We start from the raw sequence: 22,500 nt of genomic DNA on the forward strand, positions 1-22,500 counted from the left end.
GACCAGCCAGTCACTGCAGAGAAAGACAACAAGACTACCATGTAAACAAGCTGCAGTCCAGCCAGTCACTGCAGAGAAAGACAACAAGACTACCATGTAAACAAGCTGCAGTCCAGCCAGTCACTGCAGAGAAAGACAACAAGACTACCATGTAAACAAGCTGCAGTCCAGCCAGTCACTGCAGAGAAAGACAACAAGACTACCATGTAAACAAGCTGCTGGTTTAGTCCAGCCAGTCACTGCAGAGAAAGACAACAAAACATCAGCTCTCCTGATGAGACATACAGGGGCAAAAAGACAAATGTTCTTAACACTTAACACCAAATTACTCATAAACTGCCAGAGTCCCTCACTGTACTAAAGGCTACATAAACTCTGCTATTATCACAACCGCAGATCATTATTCAAAGCAACCTCCTACACACACACACACACACACACACAGAAAAACATATGTATGCAAAGTTGGCCTGACACATCAGATTCTGTGAAACAGGAAATGATGAAATCAAATGCACAGGCATATCCACACGCTGATGCTGAACACGCACGCACGCACACACACACGCACACACACACGCACACACACACGCACACACACACACACACACACACACATAACACCTATTTGTCCATCCTGGACACATTCTGGACTTCTTCCTTGTTTCTGGTCTCAAACGGAATATTTGAGCATCTGGAGTTGTTGGGGTCTAAAGCAATGTTCCATTTAGCTCTGAAGTCAGAGCTGGGAATAACATCCCACCCGAGTTGCCTGCATTCCAGCACAACAAGTCAGAAAACCAAGATGGACACTGTGGGGTTAACTCTAGCCAGGTTAGCCATTAGCAATACCAGTTGATACCAATGCATTAGGCTGCGTGTCAATTTAGCTTCTTTGTCTCAGCACTAGCGCCCTTTCCTCGTTAAGATCAACGGAAAGCGTCGGCAAGGTGCATAAAAGGCGGCAGCTCCAGAAAGGCGCTGCGGAGCGGAGTGCTTTCAAATCCTGAGAAATTAGACGTTTTTGTTGGATAATCATTGAATTTACGTTACTGTAACAGCGATCATAAAGGCAGTATGGATTATACCCGACATGTATTTATTTATAAGCCTTGCCTGTTCCACAAAACACTGTATTGTTAAATACTGCTAGAAGTGCTGTTAACGTTACGTTAGGTGGTTAGTGCAGCTGGTAAGCTAGCAGCAGACGTTATCATCTGCTTCTCCTCACAAAAAGTGCTCCATGCAGGCAGCACCTTTTCCACGGCGAAAAGATGCAGACAAACGCTATGTCGACACACACCCTTATGCGGTATTTTGCGCATAGTATGACTGATATAATGAAACACAAATAAACAGTATATTACTACAGCTTTTACTAGTGTTGAAGCACGGAGCAGCCATCTTGAATTTTGAGGTCCGGGTTTGGTGAGGTTCTTCCGACTTCCCGAGTGGGAAATCTGACTTCAGGGGTCATTGTTGAAATGCCCGACTGGGAACTCGAAAATGTTGATGTTGAGCGTGGCTGTGTCGTGACAGCACATCCGTGAGGCTGACGTGAGGAGTAGCCTCTGTTGCGTGACACAACAGCTCTTTTTTTATTTAAAGCATAGAGGAAGCTTTCCTCGGAAACTGTGACCCAGCAAAGAGGAAATAAAGAAACGGTGGTGAATGGACACCTTGGTTTTGTTGAGGTCAATGTTTTTCCATTGACTTCACCTGATCTCCCTCCCCTTTCGTTCCTTATCTACAGTACCTCTGTGTTTAGTCTACCTGTGCTCCGTTACATGGGCTGTGATGGATTCCTCCCAATCTTCCTTCAAGGAACAGCTCACCCTAAAATACTAAATAATTCCCCCCCTCTTATCCATCTAGATTGTTTTGGTGCGAGTTGCCGAGTTTTGGAGATATCAACCGTAGAGATATCTGCCTCTTCTATTTCGCATGCCACCCAAATCAGCCATTTTGTGTCTAAAGGCAGGAACTAACACAGGTGCAAGCAAGACATTGATTAGAGCCCTGGCACTGGACCCATTTCTGTGGTCCAGTGCCGGACGGTTGCATTTTTCAAAAGTATTTTTTCTCTGCCTTGAGCACCACAAGCTGAGTGCCATCCAGTTCCATTGTATTCGAGAAAAAGGCAGACATCGGTCGACGTCTCCAAAACTCTGCAACTTACACTAAAACGATCTAGATGGATAAACAGTACTACAGGTGAGAGGGAAAATGTGTATTTTTGATTTTAGGGTGAGCTGTTCCTTTAACTTGTCAGATAAGAGGAGAACACTATGGGACTATATAGGGCTGTGGAGAGATGATACATGTGTGGGTAGTGTCACACTGACAGCAGCTGTATCTGTCCATTAGGAAATAGGAAACACATTAGTCGCAGGCAAAGTAATGTTCTATTAACAGTTTTGGTATTCATGGTTTTTCTTGCCTAGAGGAATTTTTGGCGCCCCAAAGAGTTTTTAGCCTTATCAATTAAAACATCCCACTACTAGATTGTGTGAGGGACATTTTATTCTTTGATTTTGGGTTGCAAGAAGAAGTAAAAAAAACTGACAATGATTGATATTTGAGGATATTTGAGTTCTGGACAACCCTGACTGCATATAAACTCAAAAAGATGTTTTCCGGTATCATTTTAGAGAATTTCAGAAGAAGTCCCACATTCTTACGTTGAAATGCCTTTAATTGTGAAACTTGTGGTGCTTTAAAAACACAAGTTACATAAGTGCAGTCGTTACGTGGAGCGGTCATGCTTACCGTCGTGCGTAGTCACCCCCCCAAAGGCCCATTGTAATGTGAGCCAGGAAAAACCCTGGTATTGTAACGACAATGTGTATTTTGTAAAGCCATCTTTATTGTTGCGGTATTCACCTTATGTAGAAGAGACAGTCTGGCTTGAGAGACTAACAGGAAGTGTAAACACAATCAGACGTTCTGATTGTGTTTACACTTCCTGTGACTCATAAACCTAGTCTGACTCATATGTGAGTCAGACTAGGTTTGACCAGGTGAGGCAGACTAGTTTGAGCAGGTAAAACAGCCGGCGTTTTGAACAGGAAGTCGTGACACAATGGGTCAAGTGGGTGGGGCCGGGCTACATAAGGTGAATAGTTCTGAGGGGTGCTGGCTGCTACCACAGTTCACTGATGTGTGGACACGCAAGAGAAATAAGCGCGGTAAAAGAACGAGGACAAACCGAGCTGATTGAGCTGTTCTTCGGGCGACGAGAGAAGCAGCAACGAGAATCTTGAAAAGCAGGAAGTTCGGAAATAGATTTATAGAAAATCCCGGCCTGTCTGTCATACAGCCTCCGTAGCCGCTGTGAAGTGGTGGAGAGCCGAGAGAGAGACACACAGACACACACACAGTTGACTTTTCAATTTTGGTCTCTCTCTCCATCTTGCCAAATCACCCTCTGCACACATTGGCACTGGCTGACACACACACACACACACACACACACACACACACACCCGGATAAGGGACAGATGTCTTTGGCTCCAGTCACCGTGTGTCCCTGTGGAGGTGACTGGGGACACACTGTGCTCTAATCACCGATACGCTGATGCCCGCCTCTCCTGTTTATACATCCATCTGTACATGCTCAGCTCCACACACACACACACACACACACACACACACACACACAGACACAGACACAGACACAGACACAGACACACACACACACAGCACTACCCCCCCCCCCCCCCCCCCCCCCCGTCTGTCTGCTAGCTATATTTACTGTGGCACACGCCAGTCTGTTAGACGGCAAGGTGACGCACAGGGAATACATTTAAGAATCAATATTGACTCACCAAACTCAATGCATTATCTCTGTTAATCACACCAGTACATATGATATCGCTGTTGCTGCATAGCTGGGAAACGCAAAATCGACCATAGCATGCGAGCAGCAGACCGGCTTTCTCATTACATCTATTATTAGTTCACTGTAGCGGCGGCGCGCGTCCTATTGTCCAGTTTAAATACACTTTTCTGTACACGGACTTGATAATGACTTGGGTAGCAGGGGCACTGCAGCAGGGATAATGCCAACTAAACACACTCTTAAGAATAGGTGCGAGGGCAGGGCTTCCTAGGATTGTGTGAGTGAAAGGGGTCGCGACACACCGCTTCATGTCAGCCAGAGTATCAGGGTTTAGAAAGAAAAACAGCTGGAAAACAGAAAACGTAAGAACGGCACACAGAGAGAGAGAGAGAGAGAGAGAGAGTGCTCAACAAGTCATTTCTGCCAATGAGCCGTGAGTGCAGACATGCTCTCTCCCGTCTCGTTAACAGGTGCTGTGTGACGGACGCTCTCTCTCACCGCGGCAGAAAAAACGCCACCTGCTCCGCGGTGAGGTTGCCGGCATCGGGGAGAAGAGCGACCGGATCACAGGAGACAGAGCGTTACGCCCACAATTGGATCAAGCTATTTTTTCCACATTGAGTAGGAGTGAGGGAAGAGAGAGAGAGAGAGAGAGAGAAAGAGACAGCAGGTGGGAGGCATCTGTACCGATTATTGGTGGTTATTGGCTGCTGGCACTGACTGACGGGAGGAGAAGGGGTTGTTGACAGATGTGAAAGCTGCACCTGTGCTGCTGAATTCAGCCAGCCTTTTTCCACCTGCAGCCATCTTGTGTCTAAAAGGCAGGAAGTAATACAGGTGCGAGCAAAACATAATGAGGGTTTCCCAACTTCCGATCCATTTAGGTGTTCCAGTGCCGGAGCCCTCGTTAATGTTTTTTTGCTTGCACCTGTGTCACTTCCTGCCTTTTAGACACAAAGTGGCTGAGGTGAAAAAGGCTCATTGGTTCTGAGAGGAGGAAAAGGCAGAGAGCTGTCACTCTGCTTCCATCTCCAGGTACCACAGCTGCCATCTCAAAGTGCGGCAGGAAAAAACGATTGCAGATCATCAGAGTCTGATGTGAATGGAAAAGTTGTGATATGGCCTTCTGTTAAAAATAGAAGCTGTATTTGGCATTACACATGAGGCAGAAGTGAAGGCAGAGAGCCATTGCCAGTGTTGGGGGTAACTCATTACAAAAGTAACATATTACATGTAATATATTACTTTTAGCAGTAACTTAGTAATATAACTTATTACTTTTAGGATTTCAGTAATATTATACCAGTTACTTTGTCAAGTAACTCAAGTTATAAATTGAGTTAAAAAAAAAAGTTTAATCAAGTCCATGCCACATATTTAAATAAAGATACAATCATTTCCTAATCAAACTGTCTGTTTTTATGCAAATAACCACTATAGATGACAATAACAAAGGAAAAGAATAACATTTAGAATTTTGGATGGTTTACACTGACTTCGAGGCGGTTTAAATTATTTTTCGGGATGGTTCCGGGGCAGCGATGTCAGTCTGCTGCTGCTGTTGTTTTGGTGAAAGTAATGCAAAAGTAGTGTGATAAGTTGCTCTACACAGACAGTAATATTGTAAAGTAACTTATTACTTTCAAATGAGAGTAACTAGTAATATGTAGTATATTACATTTTGAAAGTAACTTGCCCAACACTGGCCATTGCTACAGTAGTCTTTTATTTTTATAATAAAAATAATAATAATAATAGCTTGGATTTATATAGCGCCTTTCAAGGAACCCAAGGCCGCTTCACAGAGCACAAAAAGATGATGAACACACATAGATGACAACAAAGAACAACATAGAACAGAAAAGACTAGTTGTGGAAGGCTGTGTTGAACAGGTGAGTTTTGAGTAGAGTTTTGAAGGTAGCCAGTGATGCGGCATTGCGGATTTCGGCTGGGAGAGTTGGCTGATTAGCTCAGTGCCAAAAAAAAACTCAAGCTATCTTATCCACAGCACTTGATCTTTTTCCTGGTCTTTTTCCTGGTCTTTTTCTTATTTTGTATTACTATACTACCATTTACAGCATTGTATGCTATCTAGCCATGCTTAAGGTCTTTGCACACACAGTCAGTTTTTTTCGTATGCGTTTTTTTAATCCGTCGTCTGAAAACACAAACAGTCAAACAGCTCGCAAAAGGTTATTGACTGATGCAAAAAAAACAGAAAATCGAACCTGCCCTGAAAACTTTAATGACGGACGAATGTTTCGGAGTCAGTGTGTAAACATGAGTGATGGAACATGAGGTCGTATTTATTTTAAAATGTGCGATGATGAAACAGCAAGTGAGTGCAAAGACCAGGAAAAAGATCAAGTGCTGTGGATAAGATAGCTTGAGTTTGCTAGAGGGTAAAGTTTGGTTACACATGCGCACACTCACACACTCCCTTTGGTGACAACTACAGTACATAGTGCTCAGTGTGATTTTTGGCACTGAGCTAATCAGCCAACTACCAAGACATTCACTGCCAAAGTTTGCTACTCTAATTATTAATCTGACATCATCTTCCACCCAATCCCCATACTTGTTCTAAAATCACTGACTGCTGATTGGTTCGCTATATTACTTGTCCAGAGTCCAGATGTCATTACACCTCGTTCTTTCAGTTTGCACCAAGTAAGGACGCAATGTCACAGAAACAGTCCAATGTCTGGCGATATTTAACCAAAACTGATGCAAAGAGCGAGATTATATTTGGGTCTGGCAACGTGTCAAACCTAAGGAAGCACCTAACAATGTTAATTTCACGCAATACATAAATGCACTGACAATGTTGCACGTCATATAGTTCTGTTCTAAATATTGAAAACGTAAGCTCTTAAATTGTTCAGTTGTTATAACTCATTGAAACAGATCATTCTAATCAGACCAAAGCATGATTTTCCTTTATATTGTAAAACTGCATTTTGATATTCCTTGTTCATGGGCTTAAAATAGTACGGTAGACAATCACACAGCATAGGCGGTTTTCATGGAATTGTGTTGCTAGGGAACAGTTTGAACCCATAGCTTATTTCCTGTCAGATATTGTATTAGCAAACACTGCAACAGGAAATAAGCTAGGGTATGGGCAATTTAGAATATATATTGTTGCCAAGTTAAATTATTTTTTACTTTTAGCTCTTTCAATAATCTGGACTATGATAATTATGACATAAGATTATATTCAGCACAGATGTGAAAAAGAAATACAGCACCCAGCCCTAGTGACAACTAGGGATGGGCATCGAATTTCGAATTTTCGAATAATCGTTGTTATTATCAAGGTCGACTTTTATTATTGAAATTCGAAATTCGTTTATTGAAAAAAAAAAAAAAAAAAAAGTTTTTTTGCAACATTTCACTCAAAAAAAAAAAAATTTGAGTGAAATGTTGCATTGTCTCCCCTGATTCTAAGTATAGTCGAATCGCTTGGTTTGAGCAAGTAATTTTTTTTTATAAGCAACCTCTCCCTCTTCATGGGATTTCATCTGCCATTCATTTTTCCATAAACCTTGCTTAAAATTCTTATAAAAATTGTTTTACTTGCTCAAACCAAGCGATTCGACTATACAGGGGAGACAATGCAACATTTCACTCAAAAAAAAAAAAAAAAAAAAAAATTACATTTTTTTTTTTTTTTTACATTTTTTTTTTTTTTTCGAATTTCGAATAAAAGTCGACTTTGGCCAGCGAATTTCGAATAGTGTTTTTGCTAGAAATGCCCATCCCTAGTGACAACTGAAGAAAAGTATTTTGGTCTGTTTTGTTGTCTTTGTACTAAACAGGTCCGGCGCTCCGGCCCTATAGTAACTCAGCCAATAAGAAGAATACAACAACAACAAGCCATCAGACATGGTGTGCAGGAGAGCGCGCGGTGGCTCTGAGGCAACGCACGTCGGCTGACCTCCAAACATTCCCCGCCTGTCAGGACGAGGCCTAGCCTACTCTCCCAGATTCCTGCCAAGTCAGCGCTCCACACTCCTGCGCTCTCTCTCTCTCTCTTTCTCTCTCACACACACACACACACACACACACACACACACACACACACACACACACACACACACACACACACACAGCTACTGTAAATCATAGGTAAAGTAGGTCACACACACACACACAGACAGAAAGGTCTCACCTGCTGTCTCCTGGAGTCTTATTTCCTGTGCCTCTGCTCCTTGCTGGAGGTGTCTGGAGCGCTGCTGGATCGCTGCATCTGACAAAAAGGAGACAAAACCCGTTTCTGCTGTTAGGGGTGAGGGTATGTGTGTGTGTGTGTGTGTGTGTGTGTGTGTGTGTGTGTGTGTGTGTGTGTGTGTGTGTGTGTGTGTGCGGCACAGAATGTGAGAAAAGTGTGGGTGCCGTTTGTTTGAGTGGGTGCATTTACGTATACTGAGAGAGAAGAGAGAGAGAGAGAGAGAGAGAGAGAGAGAGAGAGAGAGACAGAGGAAGTGAGAGAAGAAGAGGGTAGGAGGAGGTAGACGGGTGATTGATGGTCTGTGCGTGACAGAGTAACACATCGGAAGTGTCTGTGTGCATCATGACCTGCCGACTGCCGTAGGCTCTCTGTCACACTCAAAGGGGCCTCAGCTATTGGGGATAAGAGTACAGAAAGTACACATCACTCAAACACCTGCCCACCCACACACACACACACACACACACACACACACACACACACACACACACACACACACACACACACACACACACACAGACACAGACACAGACACACCTCCCCCCTCTAACCTCTCTTCCCTGTCGCTCCTCACCCTTCCCTCTTTTCTCACTATCTCCTCCCACTGCCTCATCCCTCTCTGATACTCCATAATTTCCCCGTACTGTCAAGGTCACAGGGCAGACGTCAAGGTCACAGCAGAGACAGTCAAGGTCACAGTGGAGACCATCAAGGTCACATTGGAGACTGTCGGTCACAGCGGAGAGGGTCAAGGTCACAGTGGAGAGGGTCAAGGTCACAGCAGAGACCATCAATGTCACAGTGGAGAGGGCCACGGTCACAGTGGAGAGGGTCAAGGTCACAGCAGAGACCATCAAGGTCACAGTGGAGACTGCCGAGGTCACAGTGGAGAGGGTCAAGGTCACAGCAGAGACCATCAAGGTCACAGTGGAGACTGTCAAGGTCACAGTGGAGACCGTCAAGGTCACAGCGGAGACCGTCAAGGTCACAGTGGAGACTGCCGAGGTCACAGTGGAGACCGTCAAGGTCACAGCAGAGACCATCAAGGTCACAGCAGAGACCATCAAGGTCACAGCAGAGACCATCAAGGTCACAGCAGAGACCATCAAGGTCACAGCGGAGAGTGTCAAGGTCACAGTGGAGACTGCCGAGGTCACAGCGGAGAGGGTCAAGGTCACAGCAGAGACCATCAAGGTCACAGCAGAGACCATCAAGGTCACAGTGGAGACTGTCAAGGTCACAGTGTGGATACTGTCAAGGTCACAGTGGAGACGGTAAAGGTCACAGTGGAGACTGTCAAGGTCACAGCAGAGACAGTCAAGGTCACAGCGGAGACTAACTGACAAAGCACATTGGTCGTCAGACCAATTTCTAAACTCCAGACTGAAAATGCTCATCTATAAACAGAGCAGGGCAAAAGCAGAGCAATGCATTTTGTTTGTGAAAAAACAACCTGTCTGACTCTGCTTCACCTTCAACATTTCTAATATTAAAGAGAACTATGCTGATAGCGCCATTGAAGATGGCCTTACAGCACAAACACACTGGAAACGGAAGCAGTGTGGCGTGTGTAAATTCAGCTCGAGCAGAAGTCTGGCCGTTCACACCAGAAGCGCTCTGTTCTGTTCTGTTCTGTTCTGCTCGGCGTCGGTCACAACTTGTACTGACTTCATGCCTGGCTGCACACAATCGCTCGCGACTCGCATCAAAAATGAAAGCTTCCAGGTGCTTCACCTCACTTCCATTTCCAGTGTGTTTGCACCCAGGGGTGAAAGTGGATTGAAATTCTTCCCGGAACTACTACTCCAACCTTCATCGCGTCATTGTTCTCCTCCCGCCCCAGCTTCATGCATTCCTGAACACGCAAATTTTTTACATCATGTAGTCTATAGCAAATTATTTATTTAATTATTTATTGTGGAAGTTAGTAGCCTACTTAATTAACCTGTATACAGTGTGGCATAATTGTGCTTTAAGTAAAACAGTTGTCTAATGGTAAAGTAAAGGCAAAATGAATTATGCAAAGGACAAATAATATGAAAATGAATAAGCAAGAATATGAAAATGGATTAAAAAATGCACATTTTAAATTGCATTTTGCAAATCAGCATCAGTCTTCCATTTGTTCCATTTGTTCCATTTAAAAGATTGTTTTTCTTCTAGAAGCCGTCTGGAAGCTGAATATGTAGCCTACAGTAACCTAAGTAAATTACTGAGAATTAGCCTAATGCTTGGATTTATAAAGCTTTTCATAATGCAGGAGACAGAGGGAAAAAAGCACATTAGATTGTGCACAGACGAAATCCATGCAGTCAGCAGAGAAATCCTTATCCAAAGCAAAAGATTCCCACCAGGAATCAAAGAACAGACACCGAATTGGGCACTGGGTGGGCAGACAAGACAATCAAATGCCATCTTGAAAACATTCCTGAATGAACGATGAAGGACTTTTACGCATCGGAGGCGCCATGAAACCATGCGTAAAAGCTCTCTCTCTCTCTCTCTCTCTGCTTCCTTCTGCTGTCCTCTTCCCCCGTTACGTCTAGCTTGACACAACACAGCCCGTCCAATGTACCCGTCTGTAAACGGTGCAGCTGATAAATGCCGACTTGTTCAACGAGCAACAGGTTAGCGGATGTGATAGATAACATCATTAGGCTACATTCCCAAAACGAGTGTTATTTTGTGACGAGCAAACTTTTAACGTCGGAGTTCGACAAGGAAATGCGATGCGAGGAGGGACGCGCTGCGCTGCAGTCATGGGCTACAGTGCAGAGTAGGGGTGTCAAAAATAATCGATTATAAGATGCATCGCGATGCGGACGTGCACGATTCTGCATCGATTAACAAATATCAAAAATCGATTATTAAAAAAAAAAAAAAAAATTATAATCAAATAAAATAGAATGTAAGTACATGCAGTTGTTTATTTTAATTATGGATCATAATACAATGCAATTCCAAATGCACTTTTATTTTAAAAGTAGCCACACAGTGAGAAAAAAGAAAGTGAGAAAAAATAAATCATGTATTGCGGAAAAAGTGATGCATCGATTTAAGATGCATCGCGATGCATCGTGATGCATCGTTTAATCGAATCGAATCGAATCGTTGACAGATGAATCGTAATCGAATCGAATCGTGAGGCCAGTGAAGATTCACAGCCCTAGTGCAGAGTACTATCCAGGCAGCGTCAAGCCAGCGTAAACACAGCTGCTCACGAGACCGGATATTGCTCCCAGAATTATTTTGCAGCGGGAGCCTCACAAAAATAAGGTGGATAGACAGCACGATTAAAACCACTGACAGGTTTAAAACACTGCATTGGAACAATTTAGAAGCAATTTATGAGACAGACAACTGTTGTTTATGCGACATAACGTCAGCCATGTGTTTCCTTGGAAATTATGCGATCGTGATTGCTTCTGCACTCTGCAGCAATCGGCTTTTGATTGACAGGCAGCTGCATGTCTTCCCCCAACGGCGTTCAGGCACAGAAAGTCTTAAAGGAACTGCGCACCGGAGGGTTCCGGCCCACTTTCACCAGTGTTTGCACCGTTATAGCATAATGCAACTACTGTACACCTGGAGGCTTATACAACTGTCGGGTGTTCACTCCCAGCACTGCAGGGAATTGTGACAATTGGAGCTCACGATTAGTTGATTAATCAATTGACAGCAACCTTTAGACCAAAAATATAAAAACTAAAGTGTGGCGGCTCAAAACTACAAGATACAACAGTAGGAGTGAGGTCATGACCTCTGTACATGCCGACATACACTAAAGTCATTCCATAGGCTTCTCCATCTATTCCATCTCCAGGTTCAAAGAGCTGCCCTGCAACTACGGACACCCAGATGTAAACTGACCAGCGCCATGGTAAACAAACATACTGCAACATCCAGTCAGGCCATACACACACACACACACACACACACACACACACACACACACACACACACACCCTCTCTCACTCTCACTCTCTCTCTTCGAGTGAGGGGTGGGGCCACGCCAACAAGCTTCCTGTCTATTTACCCACTGTTAAAGATGCTCTATCTTGTTTACCAGGGTGTGACCCAGAGAGGCTCAGAAAAACAACTGTGGTGTGTCTGTGTGCGTGTGTGTATGTGTGTGTGTGTGTGTGTGCGTGTGTCTGTGTGCGTGTGTGTGTGTGTGTGTGTGTGTGTGTGTGTGTGTGTGTGTGTGTGTGCGTGCGTGTGTGTCAGAGAGACTTTCTATAGAGAGAAACATGTAACATTTAATTACAGTTGCAGTGGGGTGGCAGATAAATTCATAGAAAGAACTGAGGGCACTTCCTTTCCCCAGAAACTGGTTATGGAAATAATGTGTAGTCATCAAACACACACACACACACGCACACACGCACACGGACATGCACACACACACACACACACGCACACTTGCACGCACGCACGCACGCACGCACGCACGCACACACACACACAATATACATTAAAACCATGAGTGGGTGAGCTGTTCCAGGAAGTGCGTGGTCGTTTAATACAATGATAAAATCTGAGGGCCGAGACAGTCAATGTTTAACTCACTGACTGGATTCAGTTCGCAGCATCACATGACCTACAGCATCTCAGTGTGTGTGCTGTGTGTCTATGTGTCTGTGTGTGTGTTTTTGACACGCCAGTAATTAACATCCGCCGACTAGTCTCAAATTGTATTTGCGACTAGTCTATAAGCAAGAAAACTCGCAATTTAATATACATATTAAATAAAAAGTTTAAAAGTTTAAAATGCAAATGTTTTGTGTATTTAGGAGCTATTTTAGCCCAAACATTCAGTACAAGCTGTTAATTTAAATTATATTAATGTAACAACAACTGACTGAATAAAGGTGAACAAATTAAAGAGAAATACATTTCTGATACGTTTGCCAATGCAATGCATGGCATTTATTATGAATAATGTTGTAGGACGGAGTTCCAGCGTGTCTTGCATGATTGTGTAAGCTATTTTTATGAAGGTGCTATATAATTTATGTTTACGTTCTAGACAGCCAATGCACTGTAGGCTCTTATGTTGAAGACAGGAAACGGAAGTGTGTGTTGTTGTTGTGGGGGCGCTTGACGCTAGGTTATGCTGGAAGCGGAAGAATAATAGAGCTGGTGTCTCATGCTGAGATTGTTCAAGATTGGAGTTGCCCCGTTTATTGGTTTTTATATCAAAGTATTCACCTTATGTTCAGACCTTACAGTGGGCCAAATTCTTCCAGGTCCTTTTAACACTTCCGGCGGTCACGGCGCAAAATAAGAGAGTTGTTTTTGGAGCGGACAGTGAAGGGGGTAAAATAAAGAACGTAGCCTACTACTTTGAGCGGTACACAGCAAGCAAGCGAGTATCCACTGTTAGCCAGGTGAGATAACGTTATCATCAACAATGACAAGCACTTTCTTGTAAAACATACCTGGACTCCAACAAAGAAAGCTTCAGATAGTTTTCTCTCCTCCGAGTTGCGCTCGAGCCACTAACGTCAATAGACCCGCAGATGTTAACGTAATTCCCTGGAATGTGAGACTTAACGAGCCAGTTACGGCGTTGCATTCTTAGACATTGCCGTTTGCTTTTATTTGGTATGTTACATACAATTTGCTAAATTATTAGTTAATTCAGAGTTAGATGCTGCTCAGCCTGTTTACAACGAGGCGGAGGCGTGAAGAACAAGATGCAGCGTTTAACCGACTAGTAAAATACTAAACGGTTAATAAATGAGTAGGCGATTAAACGATTAAACGACTAGTCGCACACATCCCTACTTTTTAGGCACTGTAGGCTTTTTGATTTTAGAAGTGAGTGAGAGAGAGAGAGAGAAAGAGAGAGAGAGACAGCATATGGGCTTGGGGCGATACAACAATAGCAATATATATTTGCGATAGACACTTTATCAATACAATAATACAACAGTTTGATCAAATCCTCCAATGTTTCCCTCATGATTGCCTGGGGGGGGGGGGGGGTGCTCCCTCTCCAACTCATTAACAGCCTATCCTGTCCAGGTAATTACAATTTCTCAATACCGGTAATTATCGATAGACTGTTATGACATATACTGTATTTCTATTTTTTTTTTTTTTATTGCCCAGACCTAAGACAGCAACAGAGAAAAACAGAACGATTGCTATGGTACAATGGTGCTCTACCTTTTTGGCAGGTGACATGTTGGGGTCTGAAAACCCCAGCATTACACACCAAATTGTGCTTTTGTATTTATACTAAAATAAATTATGTTCTAACAATCTTGCCAATGACAACCAATGACAGCCTCTAGCTCTCATCAGTATGGTGTTTTGTGCAGCTCCAGGCAGTCTTACAGTAGCTGATTTCAATCTGACATCAAATGATGACATCATCTTGGTTTCAGTGGGGCAGTGGGCCTGACCTAAAGGGCTGAGGCTCGTTTGACTGTCACATGCGTGTGTGCGTGTGTGTGTGTGTGTGTGTGTGTGTGTGTGTGTGTGTGCGTGTGTGTGTGTGTGTGTGTGTGTGTGTGTGTGTGTGTGTGTGTGTGTGTGCGCGTGTGCGCGTGTGTGTGGAGTTTCCCGAATAGCATGCTGACCTGCCCTTCAAAGTCAATGGATCACGAAGAATGGGTTCTGGGAAATCCCATGCAATGCAACCCAACGCGACCACAAGTAACAATTGATCCAGGATTCTGTGTCAACGTGGCGTGCGCGGTGTCCATTTTTAAATCCCATATCTTTCCCAGACCCCACAGTAAGTTCTTGACTGAACTGGATCTGGTTGGTATTTAATATAATGCATGCTGACAGCAGCTTGGGTAATAAGAGCATCCCTCTATCTGAACATTATTCTTCACAACAACAAAAACTGTCAACTCAAACTGGGTCTACAACAACATACAAGGCAAGCTAGAATTAGGTGTGTATCGGTCGGACCTGAACCACAACATTTTCCATATACTTTTCCTGACATTCCAAAACTATTCAACACCTGGAAATGATCAAATTCGTTTTTAATACTTTTCCAGACTTGCGTAGGAACCCTGATACACTTACTGCAATTGGAATGATGTCATGGCAGCCAGAGAGGGAGCACCAAAGCGCTGCTTCGTTTACGCAACCTGAGCCATTGGCTAAAATGTTAGAAGGCTGATTTATCACATAACACAATGCACAGAGCAGAGAGCAGTGATGTGGGCTACGGCTTCTATATGAAGCCAGTGTGGCTGCTTACGTACAAGCACATAGTGCACATACAGTACTGATTTAGAGTAGTAATAACGTATGAGCAGTAGACCCCACCCTGTCTGGGGGAGGACTGGCACACACACACACACACACACACACACACACACACACACACACACACTCACACACACCTCCTTGTGAAACGCGCCACAACAGTTCTCTACACACTCCGTAACCACATCTGAAGCAAACGTTTTCATTAACACACAAAGAAAGAATTTCTCATCTTTAGAGCCTCCCCCCCCAGATTGTTCTCACTCTTATCATTGCATAAACACACCGACCCCAGTGAGGCTTTCACACGACTTTCCCTCTCTCTCTCTCCACACTCTCTCTCTCTCTCTCTCTCTCTCTCTCTCTCTCTCTCTCTCTCTCTCTCTCTCTCTCTCTCTCTCTCTCTCTCTCTCTCTCTCTCTCTCTCTCTCTCTCTCTCTCTCTCTCTCTCTCTCTCTCTCTCTCACACACACACACACACACACACACACACACACACACACACACACTCTCTCTCTCCACACACACACACACACACACACACACTCACACTCAGTCACACACCCTTCCTCTCCTCCACCCATCCCCTTGGAGAGGAATGCGAGGAATGCAGGATCCCAAAATGACTGGGGGCTTGCTTCATCAGCTGCATGCCGAGCCGACCAAACTATTCAACCCTCTCTGTACCTGGGGGCATGTCGACCCACGCACACACACACACACACACACACACACACACACACACACACACACACACACACACACACACACACACACACACACACACACACACACACACACACACACACACACACACACACACACACACACACACACACTCTATTTGCCCCTGAATGGGTCATGTGGGTCAGTCATTGGGGAACCCTCATCACCATCCCCATAAACATTCCTCACTCACCAGTGTCCTTCAGGCCAATAAACGGTCTTAGTTAGTTAGTGACCTAATCAGCAGAAGCCCCTGAAGGCCCCATGCAGTCTCTCTGTCCTCCTGACTATGGCTGGGTATCAAACTTCGATACCTTTAAGGCACCGGACGAATTATGTTGATACTACAGAGTATCAATTCACGTGCCAAATCCCGATGCAAAATATTTCGATACCCGAGAGCTCATCTGTTTTTTCCGAGTTGTCCTTGAACACAGCACACAAGCGTGAGATTACTTTACGTCACCATTGCAGCTTCAACACAACACAGTCAGAGTCAGTGCAGAGTCGACCGCAAGTGGTTGAAGTGCTTAAACTGGCTACTCACATCTAACCTGCGGAAACACGCGGTCAAACAAAATATTTCTAAAAGCTGAAGAGCGCAGCCTACCGTATTTGCTAGCCGCTAACGTTAGCAGCAACAGGTATCCAGCAGGCAGCAGCCCCAGGCCCGGAGAAGTACGAACCCTCCATGGATGACGAAACTTTAATTAAGGCATCGACAATTTCATCGGCATGTTCAGGTAATTAATAGCTATTTGGATAAATTGTTGTTGGCGCTAACTGGGCCTTTTTTCATTGCGTTGGCTGATGTGAGCTTTTCATTTTGACTAATAGCTAGTAGCTAGTTAACGTTACTATGCTCAGGAGTCCTGTTGTTTACACGTGTGTTTTGATTGAAGAGTCACCCTGCCCACTCTTGTGTCGCAATGAGAGACGCAGTGTCCGACTGTCTGTGTTCATTGTTAGCCTCTCTGCTACAACACCTAGATGTTGGGAAGGAGATGACGTGTGCGTCCTCAGAGACGGACAACAGAAGCGTCTCCATGCTATGCCCTGCTGGTGACAGGTTGGAGGGATGGGTTTGGGAGAGGGAAGTAGGGAGGGGGGGAGGTAATTTTGTGTGGTGGTGTGTAAAATAAATAATGTTCTAAATAACAATGTTGAAATTGAAAAGTTTGGACTTATTTCTTACAACTGAAACATTACATTTTTGTTATTACAGAGAAAGTAAAGTAACGAATAAAGTTGTCATTCCAGGAAACCGGTATCAAAGTCAAGGTCTGACTCCCGGTATCGGTATCGATTTTTTTTTACGATAGCCAGCCCTAGTCCTGAGTCACTGCATCATTGTTTCCTTACCTGGCAGTGACGTAGCCCTGGGAGCCTGAAAAGACATGATAGCCATTTTTTTAAATCGCATTTACGCTTCAAAGGTCATAAAAGTGGTCCTCATTTGTGAAGATGATCTTGCTGATGACAAAGGTCACAGAAGCAGTTTTATAGACTTTTGTTAACTGCAGGCCAAACCAAAATCCCCATACAAAAACCCCATTGACTTTGAGAGGAGGGAAGCAGGAAGTGTTAACATCCGGGTCTTAGGGCTCATTCCTGTGGTACTCTATTGACTCTATAGCCTCTGGGCGAGTCAGATGTCAAATACACAGGATGATGATCTCAATGAGAAGATGCTCAATTTAGCCTTTACGAGCGGCAACGCATAAAGACAAAAAAAGATACACACACACACACACACACACACACACACACACAGAACACACAATCATGCTGTATCCCAACCCCAGCCCAGAGTGGTCTGGAGGGGGGGGGGGGCGCTACATGAGGCCATGCATCATCACTGCCTCGCCAACCGCCATAAACAAAAGAGCACTGTCTCTCCAACCCAAAAACAATACACACCCGCGCACCGCACACACACACGCAGCCACGCACACACAGTCACACACACACGCAGACACACATACAGTCACACACGCACACAGACACATATACAGTCACACACACACGCGCGCACACGCACACACACACAGTGTTGCTGTTGTCAAAGTAAGGAAAGTTCAGTGTATAAAGTATTTCGTTCAGGGGTGGGAATCACCAGATGCCCCACGATACGATATTACGATAGTTAAGTCACGATATGATAGTATTGCGATATGCTAGTATTGCGATATATTCAGTATTGCGATATGCGATATATTGTGATTTATTATCTTTTTTCCCCCAAAGGAAAAAACTTTGTCAACATGTGTTTTATCTAATGAGATAAAGTTTCCAGTCTGTTTATCTCACTTCAATCATTTGTATTGCAGTAAAATGGGATTGTCAAGCAGACACACTGACCAACACTGTTATAAAAACCTGTCATAAATGTTGCATGCACTTGACATTTGATGTAATAAAATATCACAATACTTGGCATTCGATACGATACGATATATTGCCCACAAAATATCGCGATACTATGCTGTATTGATTGCCCCCCCTCACCCCTAATTTGTTCGCGGCAAACTGTATGTGTGTGTGTGTGTGTGTGTGTGTGTGTGTGTGTGTGTGTGTGTGTGTGTGCGTGCGTGTGTGTGTGTTCCCAAGAGTTCCCTTGGATGCTGTAAATCAGTTACCTTCTGCCAGCCTGGCTGAACAAAGGTCTGTCTCTGCCTGCATGGGGCACGGCACCGTTCACACACATTAGCGCACGCGCACGCGCACACACACACGCGCACACACACACACACGCGCACACACACACACACACGCGCACACACACACAGATGGAGAAGAGAAAGCTGATAAAGAGACGGTACGCACAAATTGAGAGCAAACTGCTGTCGTCATCATAGGCAGGAGAAAGACAATCCCTAATTACAGCACAGCACCTGACACACACATGATGATGCATCTGTCTGAGATCAGCCACAGGTCACACAGTAAATACAGTGTGTGAGGAGGAAGGGGAAACACAAGCCAAATACAATGTGCAGACCTATGGACCTATGGACAGTATATACAATAGGGCAATGAGGACAGTTATGTAGGTCATGAGTTTGCATTTTCACAATACGATATGGTACGGTATGGTATCTACCAAAATATCACGGCATTTCACGGTATTAACCCCCCTACCCTTAATTAGATGTACTAAGGCCCATCGGGGGAGGAAAGTATTTTGCAGAAGAAAACTGTCGCTTTATTGAACTAAAACTGAAACTAATATGAGAATGTTTACACAAGGGCCCTCCATTGTGAACTTATTTGTAGTGGCGTCCTGCACATTGTGCAACATATTGTGGGCACAGTATTACAGTATGATAAAACCACGGTTGCTTGGTTTTGCGTTAAACCTTATTATAACCATATAGCGTTACATCCCTATAGATTTAGGCGATGTCTCGTCATAGACGCTGGGGTAGCTGGCTGGGGGCGTGGTCAGGGTGGGGGAAATCCTCCCGTTCTCCCCATTGAGCATAGTTAGCATTTAGCTGCTAGCCCAGCCCAGGCAGAGCACGATCGGGGATTCAACCCCTGCAGTAAACGCACATCTCTGAACAGACATCTATGTACCAGCTCTAGAATCGCCAATCCTGTGGTGTAGAGCCGCAGCACGTCCTTTGGTGAGTCAGCCCATTGAGATATATGGGGGTTTTCCCCCACCGTCTAGTCTCGCGCGCCAGCCGTATAACATTTTGTGGGCGTTCCCACACAGACCGACTGTATCTATTCCCATAACATGACACTTCTACCGAAGTTGTTATGCCAAATGTCTGAATAGAAATGTATGCACAGTTTTCCACAGACACTCAGCATATAATCTTTTTGTCTTGTGTTGTAAATCCAGTGCACACCTTAAAGTGTCCCTTGCAGCGGTGCACTCTGCCCCTCCGCCAAAGCTTCAACTAGAGTCAGTAAAGCTTAATTTATACTTATTAGAAAGTGTCGCTCAGCACATGGTCGCAGACGAAAAATAAAGTGTCGCTCATGTTGCTGCATTTATGCTTCTCTCCGCGGCGCAACGGTCACGTGATGCTAGAGACAGAGGGAGGCAGAGAACTAGTGCAGTGCAGACAGGCAAGAGAGGGAATGCTGTCAGTGAACCCACGTCGGAGGCAAGATGTAACTGCAGCCGCATATAACGACACACAACCACACAATCACCTCCTCTCTCTCTGGGAAGTTGGTCACGGTGTTCTTTGTGATTTTCACGAAGTCATACATCAAGGACATGCTGATAAAAATACCGGGGACACGCTCATTAATTTCATTTCAGCGAAAACTAAAACAAGGAAGTCGCGCGTGCCCGTCTATATAGCCAATCAGACTTGCGCGACATTATGTGACGTAGTCAGTGACACTAGACATTTCACCAGGTAGCAGACGCTGCTCGCAGACACATGAAAGTGTCGACTCAAGTCCTCATTTCTGTCGGCGACCGTTTCAAAAGTGTCGGCAGACGAAGCATAAATTGGGCTTAACAGAGAGCCATGCCTGTGGGCTGTTGGCATTGACATCAATGTATGGGCTCAATGTTAGCAGTATTAAAGCAGAAAGACATAGGAACTGTAAAGCTAATAGGTGCATACTTCAATATTTGCTTATTTACTGTGCAGGTCTTAATATTGAACAATGTTATCGCACATCGCAGATATTCCTCATCTCATGCATGTCTACATACATGACTGTATGTAAATGATATGAGATATCACAAGGCACCACTGTGTGTACGTGCCTGCTGGAGTGTGGCCGTGCGTGTGTGTGTATCATTATTAGCACTCGCAGAAAGGGGCCTACGCGTTGAAAATATGTTGCCATGGTGACGTGAAGCGGAGGGTTTGCCTCTCAGGCTACAGACTAGAGGGCTGGAGCCCCACAGGTGAGCAGCAGAACTGCAGCGCTCTGCTCTCTCTACATCTCTCTGCATCCATCCTTCCTCCTGTCTCTCACCCAAGTAACCAATCTGTGTGCGCAGTTACATCCTACAGTCATTCAGACTCCCCTTTGCCCCTTCCTGTTTAACATGGCCTAATATTCATATTGTGTCCAGATATGATGATATAGGCAGATTAAACTGACATCAATAAATGGAAATGCACCCACGCTAGAATACAACATGGAAACAGATTCCTCTCGCTGTGCACATCACTTCTTGTAAATAAGGATGGGTCTATCTGATCTGATCTAATCTCATGTGAACTAATCTCACAATATGATTTAATAAGCGATATAGGTTCATGATACGATGTAACAAAATAAACGTTCAATGACACACATCACACATGACAGTGGAGACTGGAGAATTAGGTTTATTTTGGAGTGGCAAATCGTTCTAGCGATGTCATTGGCCGGCTTGTTTGAAGCGAATGTAAACAACAATTTAAAACGCCATTGCAAAGTGCAAATAGCATTTGGATCGGGCCGGGGGTTTGTAAAACTGTGATGGTCAAACGGTCTCGTTTGTGATTACTACAGCAGAATAAAATGGAGCCAATACCGCATTTCTTTTTCTGAATATATGAAATCTCGATTATCTTGTTTTCATAATTGTGGCAAGCCAAAATTGTAATTGAGATTAAAATCCCATTAATTGCACAGCCCTACTGCCTGCGTTAAAATTCATTTCCATTTACGTAGTTGCTATGAGGATTGGAGACACATTGCATTTAATCTTTGTTGTTAATCTGGCCAAATGTGTCTCTGTCCAGCTCTTTTTGCTCTTATCCGATTACAATTAGGGCTGGGTTCAAAAAATAGATTCTCCGATTTTTAATCGATTTTTATTTTAATCCTCGATTATCGATTCATATGTCCAGAGTAGAGCTGAATTATTTTTAACAAAGCAGAACTCTCTAAAAATAGATGCTAAATTGGATTGCCTGCCCTAGTGTTAAGCGAGTCGCGGTTAGGCTAACCGTGGCCTGACCTGCTAGCCTGCTGACGTAGCTCCAGTGGCCTCTGAGCTAACAGCTAGCACATCATACCCACAACAGCGCATTTCAACGATTAGTTATAGAGCTGAATTCTTTGTCATCAAAGCAGAACTCTCTAAAGTTGATCCCAAATCGGGAAATTCATTTTTATGGGCCCACACCCCGCCGAAGCTTCAAATCTACTCGAATATTTCTCACTGAAGCTTCAAAGCCCAAAAAATGGTATTTGGGGACAGCCCTATCCTTCACCCACACTCAGTCAGCACATCTCACTGCTCTTACCTGCATTATTTCACTGTAACTTCTCCTCGTCTCTCTCCCTCCCCCTGTTCCTGACTCATCTCCCTCCGTCTTCCCTGCATTCCTTGGCAGGTCCCGGCCTGCTGTGAAGGAAAGTGGAGAATTCCAACAGGCCGCTCTCATCTGTCAGTGTGAGTCATGCTGCTCGCTCCGGCAAATCCCCATTTCCATGTACAGTTTCATAATACGCTGTCATGTACTGCAGCAGGTCTACTGCAGCAGC

General features: G+C 44.3%; 1 protein-coding gene across 2 annotated transcripts in view; it reads right to left on the reverse strand.

The window, feature by feature from the left end:
* Window positions 1–22,500, reverse strand: part of pik3cb (phosphatidylinositol-4,5-bisphosphate 3-kinase, catalytic subunit beta) — an 86,436-nt gene that overhangs the window by 58,226 nt on the left and 5,710 nt on the right. For both annotated transcript variants that reach the window (XM_083637911.1, XM_083637910.1), the window contains exon 2: window positions 8,017–8,094. The gene's annotated coding sequence lies outside the window, so the exon portion shown is untranslated. The remainder of the gene's footprint in view (window positions 1–8,016; window positions 8,095–22,500) is intronic.

The sequence above is a fragment of the Poromitra crassiceps genome (assembly GCF_964638095.1).
Source record: "Poromitra crassiceps genome assembly, chromosome: 5".
Lineage (NCBI taxonomy): Eukaryota > Metazoa > Chordata > Actinopteri > Beryciformes > Melamphaidae > Poromitra > Poromitra crassiceps.